The sequence below is a fragment of the Stomoxys calcitrans genome, chromosome 2, assembly GCF_963082655.1.
Source record: "Stomoxys calcitrans chromosome 2, idStoCalc2.1, whole genome shotgun sequence".
NCBI lineage: Eukaryota > Metazoa > Arthropoda > Insecta > Diptera > Muscidae > Stomoxys > Stomoxys calcitrans.
The window spans coordinates 186,691,714-186,701,767 of NC_081553.1; the positions used below are offsets into that span (position 1 = coordinate 186,691,714).

General features: G+C 37.8%; 1 protein-coding gene across 4 annotated transcripts in view; it reads right to left on the bottom strand.

The window, feature by feature from the left end:
- The window catches only part of LOC106086243 (RB1-inducible coiled-coil protein 1), a 35,735-nt gene extending 25,681 nt beyond the window's left edge, over nucleotides 1-10,054 (bottom strand). The window contains exons 1-2 of one of the 4 annotated variants that reach the window (XM_059362280.1): nucleotides 9,951-10,054; nucleotides 6,590-6,712 (exon numbers count right to left, since the gene is read on the bottom strand). The gene's annotated coding sequence lies outside the window, so the exon portion shown is untranslated. Of the gene's footprint in view, nucleotides 1-6,589; nucleotides 7,271-9,905 lie in introns of those variants that run through there. The other 3 variants (XM_013250830.2, XM_059362281.1, XM_059362279.1) reach the window with 3 other exon arrangements.

Consider the following 10,054-nt stretch of genomic DNA (forward strand, 5'->3'; position numbering starts at 1 on the left):
TATAACACACTGCTACAACAACAACAAAAATGTTCCGAAACGAGTTTAATGAGGATTACTAAATCCACATCCAAATGTGGCTATTACAACACCAAAGTGATATATGCGTTTCCGAGGGCGAAGACAGTGAATATGCAGATGTGTTTTATTTTCTCAACCAAGGTCCTAGCCATTCACAAGAAAAAATTGACGCTATCAGGCCAGCGGTACGTGCAACTCGGTTGAAAATCAAATTCGTGGTGGCTTTAGTGCAAAATTGTATGTGGTTATCTAGTGCATATAATGTTCGAATGTCAAGTCTATTTTGTTTTATGTTTGCGAAACCTGTCGAAAATATCTATTTAAGACTTCTCCAGCAAGTGCAGATCCTAAATATGCAATTAATTGCCGAATTATATAAAAAACCTTTTTAATGTCAGAAAACAAATTACTGATGTTGTGATTCTCTTGCAGCTGTTATTTAGTCGGTGTTGTTGTAGCTACACTTGCATGTTATGTAGTTGTTGTTGTTGTTGTTGTTGTAGTAGCAGTGTGTGGTACACTGTGGCGGCAGCCCTTACCGATGAAGGAATTCATCAGGTCAATCCGGTACATACAACCGGCTGCCATGGGATTGATGTTATGTAGTCATTCACAATAGTAAATAGCTGTGTTCAGTGCGTTGAAAACTGCTGTTAAAGCAAAATGAACATAACAACAGTTAGTTTGATTATATCCCAGGTCATATCTGCTGATACGTTAATATTTATTCTAAAGTATTAGAAAAGTGGGGTTATTCTTGTGTTTATGTTGTCGGTCCAGTAAAAATTAAGAGCGTGGCTCGACATCGTTTGTCAAGCAATAATGGTTTATTTGAAAGTACAATAAATTTTAAAGTGTCCCGTCAAATACAGCAATACCTCGATTTACGTCATAATTGGTTTTTGAAAATACCGACGTTAATCATAAAGCCAATTACTAGTATGTTAAAAATTAAGGCTTTATTGCTACCTCCACATCCAAATATTTCGCTTTATTTTACAGTTGAATCCAGAAACTTATTTAATATTATTTGAGCAATTTTATTGTACTGTCAGCACTCAAAAATGTATGAAAAGTTCATTTACAAAACGAAAAAGCAACAAAATAGTTAGGGGCCGAATTACCGCATACGTGAACGAGTAAAATCATTCGAAATCTCTCTATTGTGAATTATGTCTTTCGTTACTGAACGAGAATTTTTGAAATTTTGAAATTTGTAAAAAAAATTTTATTAAAATGTGTATAAAAGTGATATAACATCCATTAAATACGACATGAAATTGCATTCGATACGAAAACGCACTCGATCACGTATGCGATAATTCGGCCGCAGTTGTTTCCAAGTTTTGCCTTTAAACTTTGGAGATAGTGTAAACTGAATGCCGACGGAAATTTCTTCAGAAACAATTAGTTAATAAAGCGTTGTGCCACGATTATGGAGAAATAAATTATACGAGGGCTGATATGTAAGTTTCTGGCCTATGTAACACCAACTGCAATAGTTTGACCATGTTCACCATGGCAATGCGAGCTCTGACACATCGGCTCAAACCAGCGCATTTTCGACCGACTAAAACGTCGAACTGATGAGTAATCTACCGTACTGCCCTAAATTGGCACCCAATGAATTCTTTATACTCTCGCACATTAAGATAAAAATGCGCATTCAATGATTTTCGTCGCCAAAAATTCTGTTGAAGCGTCCAATAACCATTTCCTGGAGATGTCTCAATTGGAGTGGAAAAAGTGCTTCGACAATTGGTTTGAGCGAATGCAAAAATGTATAAATCATACTGGAGGATACTTTGAAAAACAATAAAACCATTATTGTAGATAAAAATTTCCATTTTAATTATTAGGCCAGAAAATTATATAGCAGCCCTCATAATGAGGGTTCACACATTATTATCTTAATGCAACTTGTTGATGATCCACATCGTGCTACATAGATGAGCAAGCTTTTTTCAGTACAAAGAACCGATCGCCGCGGGAACGTTAGGGTCATTGATTATTTCAGGGCACCAATAACTCGCCTTGTCATATCGAGTATTATAAACAATAGGGTGTACATTTATTTCTAGTTTTGGATTATTCGATTAATCGTTTATTTGAAAATTCAGTTTCAATGAGGTTTTCGAATAATCGATTAGCCGATTACTCGACTAATATAAAAGAAAATTAAATATATATTGAGATCTTAACCTACAAACAGGCCAAATACTAAACACTAGATTTCCCATGACCATTCCACTAAGCAACAGGGGATAAATAGGGCAAATAACGCAGGTTTATTAGATATTCCTTTTTGAATTCATCTTCCGGAATAGTTGCGGATGAGCTAATTTTAATAGTGTATTTGTCTTCCAAACAGAAAGAAACTGGGGCCGAGATACGCATATTTGAAGGAGTTAAATCGTTCGAAATCTATCTATTGTGAATTATGTATCTCTTTATTGAACGGAAATGATTGGAATTTGAGAACGCGAATGTTTAAATCGCGCTAAAGAGAAAAATGCATATACAAGTAATACAGTAATATAGGTGTTTTGTATAGTCATTCACAGCTGTTTTAAATTCATTCACAATGGTGAACCGCCATGTTCAGTGAAAGCTGTCGTTCAAGTTCACAACATATTTTCGATTGTGTGGGCCTGTGCAAAAAATTGATTTTTCTCACAACACTTAATCTTTTGTATTGAGAACAAATCGAAAATCTTTCATCCCCTATTACCTTAAAAATATTTGCTAATTTTAACCCAATTTAATATACTTTCATCCAAACATGCATCATTATCATCATCCTTCTCATCTTCATTATTTAATGCAAAATAAGTACACTCAGAGGGTATAACAACAACACCACAAACTGCATGCATGCAGGCAAACAGGCATCGTGCATGCATGGTATACCTGATTGCCCACCCATTCGCGGGCCCAAAAGACAAAGAAACCCACCACCCGTGAGTTTTTTTCATTTGTGTACCGCCACCCAGACAAGAAGAGGTACAGAGACAAGGGTCCAGCTGGCGATATGAAGTAAGTAATACAGATTGAGATTGTGTTGTGCTGTGGTGTGTGGGTCGGTCATCGCATCCCATTGTATCATATAGCAAACATTTACATACGTACATATTTACAAATTTCCGAGAGTATTATCAATTGAGGCGCAAGTATAACAAAAACAATATTTGCATTAGGATTTATTTAAAGCGGCTTAGAGGTGTAAATTATGGAATACAGGTAAATCACACACACAAAAACGTAGTGCAACAAACTTCCAAATCCTCAGTATAATTACTGTTATCGCTGTATCATCTAGGCCATTAAACATTTTCAAAACAATCGAACAGTCCATTAAAAGCTTTCTTTTTTGTAATAAAAGGAAGAACTCTGTCGACTTTAGCTAAAAGTTACATTTAACTAAAACGCTTTTTGATAAGATAAAGTTTAATAGGTGTTGTTGTTGTAGTTGTTATAGCCACATACTTGCATGTAAATGTAAAGATCCTTGGCAATCTCCCCTTTTGTACTACGGTCGTGCCAGTGCATAGACGCTATATCTGGGAAAGGACTCGATGGATAATTTTTACTTTGGATTTATATTGTAGAAAAGTTTAAAGCTACCCAGAACATTTCCTTACATAACTTCAACCATGATTCGTATTAAGGCGGAAAAACTAAGTGAAATGCTCTGAATAAGGAGTAGCTACAAATGCTGTCGCGAAAAATCAGCGGTATCGAGTGGAGATTCAGCGAGGGGCCGGGCGGCAACGGCTCTTGCCAACATTTGCATTGACTAATTTCATCAAAGTTAAAAATGAATGATTATTCTTAAAAATTGACCTCAATTGACCTCAACCATGATTAGTATTAAGCCGGAATAACTAAGCTCAGCTAAACGCTGCCGAGCACGTCCACAGTTTGCGGATAGTGAAATGCTCTGAATACGGAGTAGCTGCAAATGCTGCCACGGTATCGAGTGGAGAGTCAGCGAGGGCCCGGGCGGCAACCGCTCGTGCCTTTAATCCAGCTGCGATCAATAATATGGACTGGAATGAGATTACCCACCTATGTGAGCTTTAGAAACATGCAAAACTGGGTCTACAACAACATTTGCAGTGATGTGTAACCGTTGCATAGAGAGGGTACTTGCTCAAAGTAAGTTGTATGCGCAATTGCAATTTAGGTTAGGTGAGGTTTAAGTGGCTGTCTGTCATCAGACTCACTTAGACGTTTTCGTCCATTGTGATACCATAGGAACAGAAGAAGGAAGATGCCTTCTAGTTTCTACCGTTGAACCATCCAGATCGCTTTAAAAAGCTCAATAACTTGCGAATCTTCACATCCGCTAAATCAGACAGGTTCTCAAAGAAATGAGAACCTAAAGTGGAACTCCTTCTAACTGCCAATCGTCGTAATGACATTATATCTTCCTCCTTAATTGCAAGGATCTCTGCTTGACACACACTGCAGTTGGGTAACCTTTTCAATATGACCAGTTCTAGATCACACCAAAGCCCACCTGGTCGTTTAGTTTAGAACCATCCGTATAGAAGTCTATGCAACTTCTGTTACCAGGGATATCTTAGTTCCAATCGGTTCCATCAGGAATAGAGGTACAACGTAACCAGCAGTGGGTTAAAAGCTTCTTCGCCGGGCTCTGTGACCACAACGACTTCTCTCACCTGACATTAATAAACTGTTGTCCGGTTTTAATCGCTGAGTATTGCATTCTTTTCCAGTGGATATGCATCTCCACTTTTGCACGGACCGCATTCTCTCACATCTGCTATCGTGTCTGCATGAATGTTGTCCAAAATCACTTGATATGCTATCTAGAGGTTTTCTCTTGTAGCGCTAAAATTCATGCTCTATATCATGAATATCCACCTTGAGGCTTCTGGGCAGTGGAGAACTATCCACAAGACAAAAATTGGGATGGTCCCTGCGATAACAGCTCAGAAGATATTGCTTGGACGGTCTTGGATGACGAATGGCTCTCCTCTATCCTTCTACTGTAGATCGTAAAGCTTCGACATCAGAAGCCCTGATTTTGTAGATCTGTAAGATCACCACTGCGTATAGCACACACCTGCAGCGAAACGAAATTTTACTAGCCGACCAATCGATTTAGAAGTAGTTCGAATGGTTTCCTTGTCCATGCCCCATGTAGCGGCAAGCGATATGAGGACCTTGTCCCTGATTCTAGCTGCGGAAACATGATGAACATTGGTTATTCAAAGGCGCCATCAATTGTCATATCGAGCATAGGAACTAATTATTAATCACTTAAACTCTCCTCTTGACATCGTTGATTGTCCGCGACTGCAATTACAGTTACTCCGTATAGAGCATTTCGCTATCCGCGCCCGGTAGGCGCCAGCTATGCTTCTCGTGATAGCGATGAACACCACACAGATTGGAGCTCAAAGTTCTAGCCCATGTGGTGCTCATAGTTAACAAAAAAAATTAAACCGTAATCCCTATCTGAAGGCGGGTCTACATGTTGGGGTCGAGCGCAAGTTATTCTGCCTTATTACAACTTCTGTACCAAGTGGTGTCGAACTCGGCAATAAAAAGGCCCCTTGCCGATGAAGGACTTCATCGGGTCAATCCGGTACGTACAACCGGCTGCCATGGGATTGAATTCAAATCGTCATACAGATATGAGAAATATGTGAAGGCTAAAATCTCAAAAAATATCCCAAAAATAAATTTTCGATTAATCGTTGAACCTGTATTATCGAATAATTGATAAATACAAATAAATGTACACTCTAGTGTTGATATAAAACACGACTTCTTTGTTTACGCTTTACTTGTTTTCCCTAGGATAGTTCATAAATATCGCACAAGTCGAACAATGTGGCAACATCACCGCACAAAAAATACGAGAGAAACAATCAGCAGCAGCAGAGCAGAGCAAAGCAATTTTGACATGTCTGACTGAACTGCATATCGAAAATGTAAAACACACAAAGGGGAAAACAACAACAAATGTAGTATGTAAATTAAAAAGTAAAATTTTCTTCAGATAATTTTCTATTTGAATTGTTCCATTATTCATTTCTTTAGTTTCCGACTTCGAAATACTTATATTTATAAAAAAAACACACAGCTCTACTATTAAATGCTCGCACATCGATACGTACCCCATGTATTTGGATGGATGGATGGTTATGTGTGTAAATTATTCAACAAATCTTTTTTGGTTTTTGCGTGTTGAATAATAGGACACTTAGAACGTATGACTATATATATTTTTGTATTAATTATTATTAATACCTAATAGGTATATGCACTTTTTTTCTTTTTGTTTAATGACAAATACACCACCACCAGTACCACTTTGTCACTTTTGTCTATCTTCTATATCGAGCTAGTGAGCGAAAGTAAACCAAACGACTAAACAATAACAAGTAGGGGGTGGCATCGGAAAGACAGCATTGGCAGTAGCCAAAACAAAGAAGGGGGTCCGTCGTATAGAAAATTGAACGAAACGAAAACAGCAAACCAAATGAAAATATTTTTGTATAAATATTATGATTACGTTGCTTTCAAAACTTACCTTTCTTTGTTTGTTGTTGTTGTTGGTAATGTTGATTGGTTGGTTGGTATTCCTTTTCATTAATTTCTTTTCATTTCTTTTGCCCCTCGAATGAGGTAAAGGTTTAGCTTAATGTCGTTTTAACTGAAATTTAGTATAGGTATATAATTTTTATTTTCAACAGCAGTACCACAGAAGTAAAGAGAAAATTTTTAAACTAAAAAAATTTAACACACACGCACATTTAAAAAAATATATATGTGTTAAAATAAAAAACACAGTATAAGAAAAAAAACAACAACGATGTTAGCAGCAAGTTAAGCGCGAGTTGAGTTAGCAAGGACCGAGATAGATAGACCGCCGAGAGATACTGGGGCAAAAAGAGTGAGCGAATGAGACGATTAAAACGTAAGGTTGGCTGGTTGTTGTTATTCTTGTACAACACAGCAAAATATTTTTTTCAGTTCCTCCTTGTTGTTGCTTCCTATTCTTTTGCTGCTGCTGCTGCTACAGCCTGGTCCACTAGAAAAGGCATTGCAAAGTGATCAGCTGATTTACAAGTTCTTTTTAATTCACTTTTTTCACATTTGGAGTTTTGATTGCCTTTATTTAATGTACACACTATGCGTTTTTATTGCGCAAATTTTATTTTTAGAATATATAAAACAAAATTTTGGTTTTTTCCATTCACTCGCGTTTTTCACAATATGTTTATCATTTACATGTATCGCTTTTTAACACTAGCAATAAAACAATGGCAAATTCACACAGGGTTGCATTTTTGAACATGTGTCACCACCTTTTTCCGATATTTTTGAGTTGCTTGGGGCATGGGCTAATACACCTAATAATTATAGACAATTTTCACTAACTTTACTAATAGTGTTCTGATGCAATGATAATGGTTTAAAAACTTAAATACAATAGTTACACGAATACTTTTGTGTTCCGCCTAGGAAAACAAAGAGGGTTGCCGCAGTACAACACTACTTCGGGGAGAAGTTTTTGAATGACATTGTTGTTGTAGCAGTGTATTGTGTTCAATCTTGGTTTGCTTGGTTTTGTTGAATATCCAGATTCTGGAACTCTACGACTAAAATGGGCTAGGTCCGGAGGGATCTGTGTCTGAGTCGAGTGGGTCTGGCTGGGCAGTTAAACTGGTGACGTGTGTAGTGTGGTCCCAGGTCACAATGAGGCGCCTGTATCTGCGACATCGCAATTGAATCACTACCGCTCTGTCTTGCCGTGGAAGGCCAATTTTCTCTGGCGCGATGGGTTGCGATTGTTCTCCAAGTACAACATTCACCACATTTGCATGAATATTGTTCAGACCGGGCTGCTATGTCGCTCTTGTAGCGCTGAACCAGCCAGCGTTAGGAGACCATAACAACAGCTTAATTTTTTTCTGATGTTATCGCCAGGATTTGAACCCAAGCTTTCTATAAGAGGACACGCTGAACTCTGCGCTACGGCGCCCTCTAGTACTAGACAGTAGAATGAAAAAAATCAAGAGAAAACAAAGGCTCACGGCAAAGATGAAAAGAGTCAGGCGGTCCGGTGAGAGCTTTCTCCAGTCAGCCTATTTTAGCATCTACATGAAGTCAGAATAACAACAGGGCTATGCGCAAAAATCAGTATGCAGTTAACTAAGCGCCACCGCAGCTTTGTTGGTAAAGAATTCAAATTACTAGTGCGGGACCGGCCCGGGAAAACTTTGAGCTTCACACAAGTTGGAAATTTGAGCTCCGATCTATGCGGTGTTGAACGTTATCATGAGAAGCTCAGCTGAAAGCTATTGGGCGTGTCCACAGATTGCGGATAGTAGAATGCTTCGTATTAAAACGGAGTAGGTGTCACTGCAGTCGCGGATAGTCAATGGTATTGAGTCGGGAGTCTCAGTGAGAGGCTGGGTAGCATGGGCTCTTGCTTAAAGATAGAGTGCTTATGATACTCGATATGACTAGACTAGGTGTTATTGGCTCCTTTTAATAGCCAATGGTCATCATGTTCCCGATGATCGCTACCTCTACATGCAAATACGTGGCTACTACAACAAACACACCAGCACGGCATAAATACAAGCACGAAATAGCTTGGATCTTTTAGCTTTAACTTTAAAAGAAGATTATATGTGGCACACTACTCACAGGAGACAATCGATATTATGAGTACAAATGCAAATTTTCCTATCAACATTCCATTGAGCCCGTTACTCAACCAACCTTCTCACATATCAATGAGTGCTGTCCGATTACAAGTTTAAGCTCAATGATAACGGACCTTTTTTTATAGCAGAGTACAAACGGAGTGCCTCAGTGCGACACATTTTTGTGAAGAAGTTTTTACACAGCGAAGTATGTACCCCACAAATGTCGCCAGCATTTGCAGGGGATAACCACCGCTGAAATTTTTTCTGATGTTCGCGCCAGGATTCGAACTCAGGCTTTCAACGTCAACGCAGAGATTAGGTGCTAATCTCTGCGATACGGTGGCGCTTGGAAATCTACTCTGAGTTAGGCTAATGGGACATATGTTCTGCTATAGCCAATTAAAGTAAAAAGGCTGGCCATGTGGTATAACAACACACCAAAAATGTCTAGGTGAGACTGATTACATCTTTAACCTTACTTATCCAATGACATTATAAATTTATGGTGACTAAATCATTTTTAAAAAATTTGTGCGATTAGCTTGGTACCTATCACGGAAATCGAATTTCTGCCCATAGCCAAGCAATATGAAAACTAAAACCTATAGCTCTGCAAAGCTGTATGCTCCTCTTCCTGAAATTGTTTTATTCATTCATATAAAGTGAATAATCGGCCTAAAAAATTGAAATATTTTCAGTGAGATCAATCTCTCTTCACGCATCTTAAAAAGACCCTGCATGGTTTTTCCCACAATAATTTGCTTTTTGTATGAGTTGGTAACTCTTATTCTATATATGAAGAAACGTATGATGATTTACACTACACAACTTCACTCACTAACACCATCATACACTAAATATCTTTGTGTAATTAACGCGTATGGATCGATTAATTGCCTGCTGGTTTTTGAATTTAAACTGTTATAGTAAACAATTAAGCATTGTGGAAAATAATATTTTCAAATAACGTTCTTGAACATTTTGGGCTCAACGTCATCAAAACCCCATCATCACCGAAGAAAAAAAAACAAAGACAAAGCACCACAAACAAAACAGTAAAGAAGAAGAGCAGACCCAGGTCGGAATGTCAGAAAAATAGAAAAAGGGTACACACACACTAATTCGAAGAAAAGTAAAATTAAATTGTATTTTCCCGTTTTAAAAATTATAATAGTTCACTTTGCACACCATTATTCTATGCTCACTATAAATGCACTTTATTTTATTAAGAACCTGCAGTATTTTTAATTGATATAATTTAGCCCCGTTTCCGTATTTTTCGCGTTTCACTTTTTTCTTTTTGTGTAATGTATGTTACTGCGACGACGTTTTCTTTA